General features: G+C 41.5%; 1 long non-coding RNA gene across 1 annotated transcript in view; it reads left to right on the top strand.

The window, feature by feature from the left end:
* Nucleotides 1–1032: 1032 nt before the first annotated feature.
* The window catches only part of LOC134432071 (uncharacterized), a 49249-nt gene continuing 36684 nt past the window's right edge, over nucleotides 1033–13597 (top strand). The window contains exon 1 of the long non-coding RNA XR_010031209.1: nucleotides 1033–1090. This is a non-coding gene — a long non-coding RNA (uncharacterized LOC134432071). The remainder of the gene's footprint in view (nucleotides 1091–13597) is intronic.

Genomic DNA, 13597 nt, shown 5'->3' with positions numbered 1-13597 from the left:
AAGGAATTAAGGAGAAGGAAGCAGCTCCTCTTCTTTTATTGTCTGCGTTTGACCTGAGGGGATCCCTCTTGACTTGTGGTTTGAAGGGTGTTGATTGCAGGAAAAGCTGCCTTTTCCAGGCTGTTAGGGGTATCCCGGGGGTGACAGGGAATCCCTGCGTTCTATTCTAAGGGGAATGGGAAAAGTATTCTTGTGGTATTCTGGGTTTGATTTGAAGGCAGCCACCCCATTTTCACCACCCTCGGGTTTAAATGGAGGGGGCAGCCCTTGTGTCCCTCCTTTTGAAGGGTTTGAATGGAGAAATCGCCCTTCGAAATCGCCCTTTCCCATCAGTCGAAGGCTTTCATTTGGGGAGCGCCCCTTCTTTTCTGCTCTCCTAGGGGGTGAAATTGGAGGGGAGAACACATTTCTTTGCCCTTGTTGAAGTGAGGTGCGCCCCATCTGCGGTTTCGGGGTTGGCTTGCGGGAAGCCGCAGCTCCGGCAGCGTTTGCCGGGCTGCAATGGGGCTGTGCCGCTGCATTGGAGGGCGCTGCCCGTGCCCGCGGCCCGGCGCGGAACGTTCCCGCTCGGGAGCGCTGCTGGCACGGCCCGGGCAGCTGCCGGGGCGCACGGGGGATTCGGCGCGGCCGGGCCGGCCGAGGGCGGCAGTGGCGGAGCCGCGCCGGTGCGAGCCGTGCGGAGCCGAGCGGAGCCGGGCCGGGCCGGCCGAGGGCGGCAGAGGCGGCGCGGGCGCTGCTGCGCCGGCCCGGGCGGTGCCGGCCGCTCCGTCCGCTCCGGGCGCGGGGCTCGGGCGCCGCCGGTAGCCCCGGGCCCGGTGCCGGCCCCGCCGGGCAGGGGCAGCGGGCGGGGCTCCCCGGGACGGCGCCGGCCCCGCGTGCCGGAGCGGCCGCCGCAGGAGCCGCTTTCCTGCCGGGAGCCGCGCTCCGTCCGGGGCCGGCAGCGAGCGCGGGGTTCGGCCGCTCCACGTTCGGCGGTGCCGTGGCTCGGAGGCGCTTTCGAGGCGTTGATGGCATCGCTGGGTTCGGTTTGCAGCGGGTGTCCGCTAAGGGATACGGTGTTCTTCCTGAGTGGGCACGGTTCTCGGTGCCGGTAGGGATGATAAAGGTTCGTTTCGGATTGGGTTTTGTAGTCGGATATATATTTTTTTGCCGGGGTATTATGTTTAGAAGGGCGCGCAATGGTTTTTACGGGTCGTAGCGCGAAGCAGCGGTTCGGATTTTAATTCTGTTGCGGTGGCTTTTATTAGCGTGAGTGTGTAGTGTTTGTTTTGGGGGGCTTGGGGAAGCGTCCTGTCGTTCATAGCAGCGGGTTTTTAATCTCGATAATTGCATGTGTGTTTATCGTCTTCCAGGGCTTTTATTTGTTTGGTTTATTTGATTGTAGTGTATGTTTTATGGTTACGGGTAATTTGGGGGACATTGTTTATGGTTACGTTTGTCTTTAGTCTTTGTGTTTGTTTCTAGGTGGTATTTTTATTTTGATAGCTTGAGGCACTATGGGTTTATTCAGTTGGGAATAATTTTTTGGTTGCAGATTTAAGTTTATCTGGTTTTTGGTATTATTCTTGTTGTTGGTTTCTTTATTTTCTTTTTTTGTTGTTGTTGTTGTCTTTTAATGTATTTGAGTATTGTTTATCAGGGTTTTTTTTGGGAACATGGGTATTTATATGGTGGGTTTTTAAAGTATTTATTTATTTGGGTAGTTAATTTCTTACTTTTTAGTGGTTGAGATGTTTTTCCATTTTGTTAATTAGTTCAGGTTTTAAAGTTATTTTTACAGAGGATTGTTTATTCCTTGAGTTAGTGTAGAGGTAGAATTTTGTTGGGTTTTTTTTTAGTAACGTCGTTCAGGGTGAGTGGCACTGTCTTGAGTTTAGTAGATTGGTTTGACTTTTTTTTAGTACCTTTTGTAATTTGCTGAGTGTGTTTCTAGAGGATTTTCTTTTATTTTGGTTCCATTTTTCTGTCGTGATGAGAATTGTTATTGAAAAGAGTGTTCTTTGTTTTATCGCTGACACTTGTTTGGCTGTTGGAGGTATCTTGATGTTTTTGGAAGACATTGGTGGGAATTTGATGCTGTTTGTTTCGTCATTTCATTTAGGAATTGGATTTTAAATATGCAATTATGACTCTAACTATATTGAAACAAAAGAAATAGATGTGTAGCAATGGGAATGAGCCAATTTTATTTTTATATATTCGGTCAATTTTTAAAATTTAACATGTAAGATAAGTCATTATATGTTACAATAAGTTATTCTAATTTTAATAGAGTATTGTGTATGTTTTTAGATATATGAATAGAGAATACAAATGTAAATACAACCCAAACAAAAATACAAGTATATAAATGTATTGCAACTATATGCAGATATCTAAAAAAATAATATTAAATTGTAAATGTAAAATAACATAAATTGATACAATATATAATACAAGTGATACTGCATATATTTTATGAAAAATATTATAGGAAATGGATATAAAATAGATATAAATACGGATGTGATCTATCTATCTATATCTATAATTTGTTGTATATTATGACAAATACAAATATAAAAAAATATTTAGGTAGTTTAAAATAATGGATGGTTTTGTTTTTTCTTTGCCAAAGCAGGGGTTTTGGTGTAAAAATTACAAATACAAATAATATAAAGGTAGAAATATGAGTATAGAAGTATATCATAAACACATTAAAGGTTTATATAAAAATTAGAAATATAAGGAAAAATAAGTTGTAGCAGTAGATATGGTAAATAATTTAAAAAATATTTCCCGTATATTTTTTGAATAAGGTGCATATTATATATAGTTATTAATATAATACATCAATATAAACGATAAAGATATATAAAATATCAACTATCTATAAGAAGGAATAAAAGCTCTATGTCACGTGCAGCAGTAGAAAATGTCAGGCTCCCAGGGAATAAATAGTTTTCTTTAAATCATTTTCGTTTTGGAGTTTTTTTTTTTTTCCTCTCGGGTAGCCTGCAAGTTTCTACTGCTGCTTTTTTATTCTAAAGGTGGAAAGGTAAACCAAGATTAGAAATACAAGAAAGGGGAAGGGAAGGGAAAGGAAAGGAAAGGAAAGGAAAGGGAAAATGAAAAGGGAAGGGAAGTGGTGAAAAACAGAGTGAAAAAAGTAAAAAGAGTTGGAGGGAAAAAGAGAGGGCATTGGGGAGGAGCGGTGCTGCCTCAGGTCCTTCCCCGCCCTGGGGCGAAGGACCCGTTTGATGCCCTGGAGGGACTGCAGGTGCCGGTGGCGGGGGACGGAGCGGTGGCTGTCATCGCGAGACTCCAACTCCCGGCAGGCCGTGCTACCGACGCGGCGTGTGACGCAACGGCTGACGCGGCACATGAGTGGCTGGCGTGCCAGGCGGCCGCGCGGGGCTGTGCGCGCGCAGCTGCCGGCGCCTCTCCCGCGCGGGACAGCGACGCTGGAGGGGCGCAGCCTCCGTCTGGCCGCCCGCGCGGAGCTGAGCAGCGCGGAAGGAGCGTCCGCCCGGTTCCTCGGCCTCCCTCAGCGGTGCCGGGGGCGGGGGCGCTGCCGCCCGCCGATGGCGGAGGGCGAGGCGGTGCTTTGCTGCCGCGGGCCGGGAGCTGCGGGAGCCGCCCCGGGCGAGCGGCGCCGGGCGCTGCCGCGGTCCCGGTGGGGCGGCCGCCCTCGGGCTGGCGGAGGCGCCGGAGGAGCCCCCGAGCTGCAGCCGTCTCCCTCGGGCTGCTGCCGGTGCTGCGGGCGGAGGCGGCTCCGCCGCGTGTTGGGCGCTGCGAGCAGGGAGCGCTGCGGTATCGCCGGCATGGCGGGGCTGCTGCCTGCGTTAGTGCCCGTGGCTCTTTGTGCCGTGACAGCGGATGGAGCGGCGCTGGGCGGTAAAGCCAGAGATGGCCGGGAGAATGCCCAGCGCAGGGAGCGGGCGGGCTGTGTGCTTCGGATGGCACAGGTGCGAGCTGCAAAGCCACCCCCCCTTCCGCCCCTGCCCTCCCGAGCCCCAGGGAAAATGCTTTCCAGCATTGTCGAGCTTCTGAAAGACAAAACTTGTGATTTGACACTTGCATCCAGAAAAGGTTTCTGTCTAGATTAGCAAATGCCTCAATTGTTCTTGGTTACATCCCATGACCGGTTTCAGGCAGCGACTTTATAATGCTTTTAGGATTTTCTTGTACAATGGTGAGAAAACAGGCAGGTCTGATAGTGGTTTCACTTTTTTTTCTACTTCACGTTCCATAAGATTCTTTTATGCAAGCACTTGTTTTAAAATTCTACTGTAAGCGTTTATGGTTCACTTTTTTTTCTTTGCAGCACCCGTGACTTTTTTTTCCCTCTAAATCGGGAGTAAATATAGCTGAGTAAAATTACCTTGATTTTCTTCCTTCTTTTTTAACTGAATTGTTTTTATTAAAAATCCTATTTGAATATGTAGAAAAAGTGGGGATGTCTTGTAATATATCGTAGCTTTTCTTGTTTACAGGATACTCAGAAAATATGTCTCCCTTAGAGTCCCACAGAAACGTTCTCAGTGCGATCTCTATCAAGGTATGTATTTACAAGTAAGTGGTCTCTTTAGATATTTGCCTGTGAATGACCTTTTCCTGTAATTCAGAGCTTGCGTTCTGTGGGTTTTATGATAAAGCTGTAAAACATGTCAAAATGGTTTTGCAAGTCTTAATCGTTGAAGGCAGCAAGAAGTGGATTTAGAGCCTGTTCTTGAGCAGACAAAGGGAAAAAGTGTGACTTTGATGCTGAACTTGTCATTTTTCATTTGACTTGTCTTGCATTATTTAAGAGTAGAGAGAACTAGAAAAAGAGAGAAATCGAATTGGTTCTTGAGCACTCCTCAAATGCTCACCATGATCCAGTGTAGAGCCGAAGGGAAGGGTGATGGAACAGAGCTCTGAGCTTTAGAAGGAAATAAATTTAAAGCTGACCTCCGCACAGAGTCTCACTAACTTCTGTGGTTTTAAAATACAAGATAAGTTTAGGAAGTGTTGGAAGTTAGTGTTTTGGGAAAGAAATGGCAGTTCCACAGAACATTCCATTGAACAGAGGCTCTGGGAACGATTCACGTTGTAAGTGCTGTCACTGCAGTCAGTTGGTGGTTCAGCCTTGAAACGTGCACTTGGCCTTCTGTAAAGCACTGTTTTGTTTGCCTTTCAGTGCTATGAGTCTTGATCAATTGGAGAAGAGCCCAAGAGAAATTTTTCATCCCTTGATATAAAAGGTAGGAAGTGACTTTTTTTGGTTTGGTTCTTTTTCTTTATTATTTTCTGGAAATAAAAGTAATTAAGTATAGGTACTACTGGTTTGTTTCTTCCAGTAGCAGGTGATAATAATAGTAGTAGTACTAGTAAAAATCATAATAGAAATAATAACAATAGTAATGTAATACCACTTAAACTGTCTTTATCCATTGGACTGGCCATTTCAAATCAAAACTTCTAAACACAAATCAAACCATCATCCTTGTAGAATCTTTCACAGCAGTGGGCTAAAGATCCTGGTTTTGTTGACAGCATTTATTGGTTCTGGAAGAACAAGAGGGAAGTACAAGCCTAACTACTTCTAGCTCACAGACCCGTCCAGTGAAGCCAGCTTTGTGTTTTGGTGGGCTTGTGATGACTTTGAAATCAATTGCTCATTCCAGTAAAAAAAATTCATGTTTTTTTGAACGTGACAGCAGAAATAACTTTAGGCACCAACTGAATAATGATAGATCACCAGTTTAAGTTAAAAATTCATGCTATACTATCAGAATTTAAAGGTGAATTATTATGTATTAGGTGATGGTATAAAGTGTATGTTCTAATGTGTAATGCAAAGATACATACGTCCCTGAAAGTCCTTAGAGGAAACAAATTTTTATGTCTGCTGTTTGATTGTTTACCATACGATATTTGGTTTCATTTCCCAGGGATCGGTGAATTTTAACTTTGGAGTCCCCTATGCTAAGGATGCTCAGCTTACAGGTGATGAAATGTTCAGTAATGGTGAGTTTTTCACCTTCTCTTTAATTGCTATGCTGATCTGAATAAGAAAAAAAAAAAACAAAAGCAAGAGAAAAAAAAGGATGGTTTATTATTTTTTACGCTGTTATGTTTGTTTCCTCAGTATTTGCTGCAGCTCTGCTTACCCAAGCTTTGGGTTCCTTCTGTCCCACTGGGAGTTGCCCAATTTGGTTGCATCTGGTGAAATTCACCCTGAGACCTTACAGAACCAGCTCCAACTACGTGAGAGCCATTTGCAGTTCTCTCCAGACGCCTGGAGAATGGGCGACGTTTCTGAGGATCCGGCGAGCGTGCTTCTGTCAAAACTCAGTCTGTGAAATTCCTGGGGAAAACCCTTCTGTGTCCTGAAGGGTTCAAACTCTGGTGAGGATCCAGTTATCAGGTGCTCACCTGGATGGTTCCAGCTCCCAAAGGTAACACTTGTACTCTTGCCCTGTAGTTTACATCTATTGTATTTTTGTTATTTTCAAGATTTTTTGTCTTTGCAAAATATTGTGCATTTCACTCTTTGGAACCTCTCAGATGGTTCTTTGGTGCAGCACCACCCCGTGGGACACTTGGCTGCTGTCCTGAAGGGGTTGGTGGCTAGAATTGTAAATCCTGGAGAGTTTGTGAGTCTTCTGTCCCCAGGGAGGTGTCGTGCTTTGTTTACTTTTGTTCTGTTGGTTAGGCGCTGCTTCTCGTTGCAAGTATGAATTTCAAACTGCCCTGTTCTTATTTTAACTGTTTTCCTGGTTCTCTCCGCCCGGCAGGGAAAGACTCTCGTGTCCTTGTCGTCGGGCTCAGTGCTGTCCAAGAAGATACGGGGACTAAAAAAATCATAAGAAGCAAAATAGGACTGCAGGGAAAAGAAGCTGGAGAGAACAGAAGGTGATATTGTTATCCTTACCCTGTATTAGAGACATCCGCTGTGCTTTGATGCTGGCAGCTGCCAGGGGCTTGTTAGCTCTTTGTAGGCAGGTGTAGGTGTTCACTTGTAGTTTTTTTCTCTGGACAAGTCAATTCAAACTTTGCTAAGCTTATATTTGCAGATTACTCTCTAGCACAGTCCAGCATGACATTTTTGAATGTTGTAAAAATACCATGTTACTTGGAAATTGCTAATGAAGAGAAGCTTTTAGGGGAAAATAAGATTTCAGGGTTGGAAGTTGTGAGAAGAATTTTGTGGGGATGTTAGACTGAAGTAAAGCACACTTGAAGCTGGACTGGCACGCTGGCAGGTCCCCTATTAAACAGTAGTGCTGAGATTAGCCTGGGGGTTGCCCATTGTTTCTGTAGAAATCAATGTTTCCTGGTCTTCAGCGGGAAGCTGCTTTGAAAAGCTGGAAGGTGCAGCATGCTGACAATCCCCGTGCTTTGGATTAAAAGTAGATTTCAGAAGGGTCCTAAGCTTTTGTCTTTTCCTAGAAGTCCATGTAATCCTATCGAGGAGTTTTTAATTCTGTGTTGCCATGTCATCCATCAGAGCCCTGTTGTACTAAGCTTCATACAAGTACAAAACAAAAAATCAGACCCTGTCCCAAGCACTTAGAGGCCAGAACACGATTTCCTCGGGCTGCCATTTGTGTGCCATCGGTACTCCCCACGAATTGAGCCCTGTGGCTCTGACAGAGCCCCTGGATGCTGACGGAAGGGGGCTGGTCACAGACCCTGGAGGTGCCTGTCCCCCAGGGAGGGAGAGGCCGAGGCAGTGTGGCCTGCAGGGAGGGTGTCGTCCCCAGAGAGCAGCCGGCGACTCCATGCCTGCCCGGGGCTGCGGGTGCCCCCTCGGGGTGGACGCCTGCCCTCAGGTTTCCCTCTGGGCACCCGGGGAGGGAACCAGGTCCATCCGTGTGGCAGCTGCAGGGCCTGCAGGCTCTGGGCCCTGGAGCCGAGTGAGCCTGAGCTGCTGCACGCTTGCTGTGAGCTTTGGGGTGAGCGTGCATCACCGCAGGCCTGGGATGGATTGAAATGCGCTGAGGAAAGCAGAGGGAGGGAGGGAAATGCTCTGTTAACATGTGCCAATTCTTCTGTCAGACTCATCACGGCGGGACAGCGTGAAGACTGAAAGTGTAAGAAGATGTGGAGGGAAAGAGAGAATCTGACAGGAGCATCGGACGCACGAGTGCAGGAATTTTGCTTTTTTGCTTGGATGTAAACTCAGGCGTTGAAAGGAATTTGGGAGTGAGAAGGGACATTTCAGAAGGAGAAGAAGCAAAAGAAGTTGTTGTTGTTGTTACAGTCCTGGCAAAATCTTTTGTTCTAGCTAATAAAAGAAGTTAGTTTAAAAAACAAAAAGGAAAAAATGTAGTGGTTTTTTTTTCCTTCACTATGATATTCATTGGTGGTATATGGTGTGTTGTTTCATTTCTTGGTAGTATTAAGTCTGTGTAAATTGTTTATTGAGTGAAGCTGACTTTCTGGATGGGTTGGTTTGTATTTGAAGCAGGATTAATTTCAATAGGATTCTTTCATAGATTTCTGATGGGTATTACTGGGATTTTGGTTTTGTTTACTGTATGTATGAACCTAGAGCTTTGGTAGGGCCAGCTGGGCTGCTGGAGGTTTGGGTGTGAATTTATTAGATGGCTTTTGTTAAATGCAGTTTTTAATTTTTGAAATGTTTTTCAATGTAGTGGTCTTAAGGTGGTTTTTAAGAATTCATTGTATTGTTTTATGTTGTTTGTAGTTGGTGTATGATGAGGGATGTAGTGTGACTTCTTGAACGCTATGGTTTTGGTGTTCCTAAGTTCTGATTTCTTTCTGGTTTGACAGTTATTTTATTTTTATTTTTTGGGACAGGGGCATTTATATGGTGGGTTTTTATAGGCAACACGTTTTTTAATTTAGGTAGTGATGTTTTTTAGTAATTTAATGGTTTAGGTTTTTTATTTTCATGGTGGTTTTTTTTTAATTTTTTCAAAGAACTTTTATAGATTATAGGTTATTATTTGTGCATTAGCAAAAAGGTAGAGCTTTGGGGACTTTTTTTAGTAATGTTTAGGGTCAGTTGTACAGTTTTGAGTCTAGTGAGTTGGTTTGATTTAATTTTTATTGGGTGTTTGTTTTTATTAGCAGTTGTGTCATTTTCAAGGTGTATTTGAGTTTTTTGGGGTTTTTGAGATACTGGTTTAGGAGGAAGTTTATGATGAGCATGTGCGGAGGTTTTGGGCTACTTTATAGTGGGATTTAAAATTTGTTTACAGTTAGGTTTATTTGAGTTTTTATTAGGGTTCAGTGTTGTGGGATGTTTGTTCCGTTAGTAATAGAAATAGGTTTTGTTTTGAGGTGCTGCGGTGGGATGGGCGTGTGCTGCGTGCCGGCGCTGACAAAGGTACAGTATTGTTGTGGCTCTGGTGCGTCGGGTTAATGAACTGACATGGTTGAATGTAGAGATGAAAATAGAAATAAATATAAATTTAAAAATAAATATAAAATTAGAGTGGTAAACATAAATATAGATAACAGATACATACATAGAACTATAATATATGGTATATAATTGGAACATATTATCGTATAGGTAAATGATAGTCTGTTTTATATATATATATATACACAAAGATATATAAATATAGATTGTAGATATAAAAATATTTAAATGGAGTTAAAGTAAATTGTGGTTTTTTTTAGGTTATAGGCTGGGGTTTTTAAATAAATGATAGAAATACAATATAAATTCAGATATACAAATATATATAGAAATACAAATATCTATACATATTTAATTTAAATAAATATAAGTAAAAAATATATATATAATACAGAAAATATATATCTATGATTATATTAGAAGGTATTCTCTCTAATATATATAATATCTATGAATAGAATAAATAAAACTATCCATATAAATATCATTATAATTTTGAAAAATAAATTTACTTCCTAAATTTTAAATCTGGTTCAAATAAAGGGGTGTCCTTGGTTTTTATTTGGTTAGAGGCAGGAGTTTTATTTTAAATAATATAAGTAATATAGAAATGTGGATCTTAAGATAGAAAGATATAATAAATATATAAAGAGAAATTGCTAAACTATGACTATAAATTTAAATATAAATATATGTAAGTAATAGGAAGAGTTGTAGTATAGAATATAAATAACATTATATGGCAATATAAATTATAAATGGGAATATAAATATAAAAATATGTAAATATAGTTTAAGAGAAAGGGAATGTTTTGGCTTTTATTTAAGTAGAGGCAGGGTTTTTATTTTGAATATTATAAGTGTTCCAGAAGTAAAAATCTTGACGCAGAAATATTTAATCAATATAAAAAATATGAATAAAAATATATAAAAAATATAAATACCTACTCGCATCGGATGTAATATAGAATATAAATTTATTTATAAATTGACATTGGTAAAGATAAATGCATAAGTAAGCAATATACATTAATATACATTATAAGTACAAATATGAATATAAAAATTGAACAGGAGGATAAAATCTATTTAAATATTGTTTAAAACAAAGGTTGGGCTTTTTTATTCTTGTGTTAGAGACAGGGTTTTTATTTTAAATCATATGAATGTAGTTATTATTGTTATATATTTCTAAATATTGAGATATACAATCAAGATATAAATATATTATATAACCACAAAATCTAAATAAATACAAATAATAGGAAGAGATGTAATGAAAAATACAAATAACAGTATACATAAGTATACATTTTAAATGTAAATGTGAATATGAACCTGAAAAATAGAATTTAAAAAAATATTTAAGTACAGTTTTGAAGAAAGGGGTTCTTTTTGGCTTTAATGTGGATGGAGGCAAAGGTTTTATTTTAAATAATCCAAGTGTTACAGAAGTAAAAATAGTAACAGAAATACATACTTACTATGTAAAAATAATTATAAAAATATACAAATAAATTAAAGTTTTAGGGATATATGCAATATGGAATAGAAATGTATTTATAAAAAGAAATGTATAAATGGACAGTGTACATCAATATACATTGTAAATAGAAATGTGAATATTAATATGAAAAAATATTTTAAAAAATATTTAATTATTTTTTTAATTTTTTTTTTTTTTTTGGTGTTGTGTTTTGTTTGGTTTTGTTTTGTCTTTTATCCTATTAGATTAGAGGCAGAAGTTTTTTTTCCCTCTTCCCGGTTGTTTTGGGGCATTTATTTCAGAGCAGTTTTCGGCGGGGGTCGCCCCTGTTCTTTTTTGCCGCCTTCGCTGCCGCAGCCCCGAGGCGCGCTGCGCCCCCGGCTGGGGCGGGCGGCAGTGCTGCCGCCTTGTGGGCAGAGCGCGGTACTGCAGGCGTGCAGCGAGAGGCCGCCAGCTTGGGAGTGGCGCGTGGGCGATGTCGCGGAGTTTTGGTTGACCTTCTCAAGATGGCGGCGAAAAGGGCGGGAAAGTGGAGGACCGGGTGGGTGTTTAACTGCACTGCCTGCACGGAATACCGACGTCATGGCGGTCCCGACGGATTTTTCTGTGGCGTTTCATGTGTACCCGAGACATGCTGTGGGCTCAGCGGCGCCGCGGGCGGGCGTATTTTGGCGGGTTTGTGAGAGGCATCTGGGTAAACGCCTCGCTGTGCCGGGGTCCTCTCACGTCGGCTTTCCCGCCCTGAGGGAGCCGAGCCGGGCCGAATAGTTCCGAAGAACCGAAGAGCCGAGTGTGGCCGGAAACAGCCGAGTTTCCCCGAAGAGCCGAGTGTGGCCGAAAACAGCCGAGTTTCCCCGAAGAGCCCACTGTGGCCGGAAACAGCCGAGTTTCCCCGAAGAGCCGAGTGTGGCCGGAAACAGCGGAGTTTGACCGAAGAGCCCAGTGTGGCCGCAAACAGCCGACTGCAACCCAAGAGCCCAGTGCGGCCGAAAACAGCCCAGTTTACACCAAGAGCCGACAATAGCCGACTGCAACCGATAGCCGACTGTAGCCGACTTGAGCCGCATTTAGACAATGTGCCGAATACGACCGAGTTTAGCCGAACCGTGCGCAGTTCAGCCGAAGAGCCGAACTGAAACGAGTTTAGACCAAGAGCCGAAGCAAGCCCAATTCAGCCAAGTTTCATTCAACAGAACCTAACGACGCCGCGGCGCTCTGCATGCAGTGCGCCTGTGCAGACGACAGGGGGCGCTGTGCCTGCAGTGCGCCGGTGCAGACGGCAGGGATCGCTGTGCCTGCAGTGCGCCGGTGCACACGGCAGGGGGCGCTGTATAAAGTATAAAATATCAACTATCGATAAGAAGGGATAAAAGCTCTCTGTCAAGTGCAGCTGTAGAAAATTTCAGGCTCCCAGGGAATAAATCGTTTTCTTTAAATCATTTTCGTTTTGGAGTTTTTTTTACTCCCAGGTAGCCTGAAAGTTACTACTGCTGCTTTTTTATTCTAAAGCTAGAAAGGAAAACCAAGATTAGAAGTGCAGGGAAAGAAAGAAAGAAAGAAAGAAAGAAAAAGAAAAAAAGAAAATAAGGAAAGGAAATGAAAGGAAGAAAGAAGGAAGGACAGGAAGGAAGGGAGGAAAGAAGGAAGACAGACAAAAAAAACCCCAAAACCAAGAGGGCAAGGAGAAACCTAGGGAAAAAAATAAAAAGAAAAGAAAAAAGAAACCAACAAAAAACAAAGCCACAGAAAATACCTCGGGATGGGCGAGAAACACCCCCCCTCCCTGAAAAATCCAAGATGGGCAAGAAAAATCCCAGAAATACCACAGAAAAAAAAAAAAAACAGGGAAAAAAAATAAACTGAAAAAAAAAAACAAACCAAGGGGGGGCAAGGAAAAACCAGAAAAAACACCAAGATGGGCAAGAAGAAACGAAGAAAAAAACCCAAGAAGTGCCAGAAAAAAAATCAAGAAACAAGGCAAGAAAGAGAGGCAATAAAGGCCACAAAAAATTCAAGAAAAAACCCAAGACATGCCAGAAAAAGGTACGAAAATGGTTCTGCCAGGTGCGATCAAGGTGAGCGGGTTCAGATTCAAGTCCAGGAGATGAACAAGTGTCAGATTAGTTTGGGGCACTGCTGTGCAATGCAGCCGTGACAGGATTTATGTTTAAATATAGTTTAAATAAATTGGGGATTTTTTGGCTTTTATTGGGGTATAGGCTGGAGATTTCATAAAAAATATAAAACTAGAAATCCAAATATATCATCTATATGTCGATATCAATAAATATTTAATATATATCAATATCAGTAAAAGAAATCTATTGTGTCAAAAGAATATACCTATTATTAAATAAAAAGGTATTCTCTCCAATATATATAATATCTATAAATATAACAAATGAAAATTACAAATATAGATGTGAATAGAATTATGACAAACAAAATTATTTTTAAAATTTTAAATGTGTTTTAAATAAAGGGGTGTCTTTGCTTTTTATTTGGTTAGAGGCAGGGGTTTTATTTTAAATAATATAAGTACTATAGAAATGTAAATAGACATACAGAAATATGTAATAAATATATAGAGATATAAAGATATAATACCAAACTATGAATAGAAATAGAAATCTATGTAAGTAACATGAAGAGATGCAGTATATAATATAATTTTTATTATACAGTAATATAAATTCTAAATATAAATGCGAATATAAATATGAAAAATATATGATGGGGGCTCGGAGCAG

Source organism: Melospiza melodia, chromosome Z (assembly GCF_035770615.1).
Source record: "Melospiza melodia melodia isolate bMelMel2 chromosome Z, bMelMel2.pri, whole genome shotgun sequence".
In the NCBI taxonomy this organism is placed as follows: domain Eukaryota; kingdom Metazoa; phylum Chordata; class Aves; order Passeriformes; family Passerellidae; genus Melospiza; species Melospiza melodia.
The sequence above is the reverse complement of the archived record's forward strand: the minus strand, read 5'-3'. Positions and strand labels throughout refer to the sequence as shown.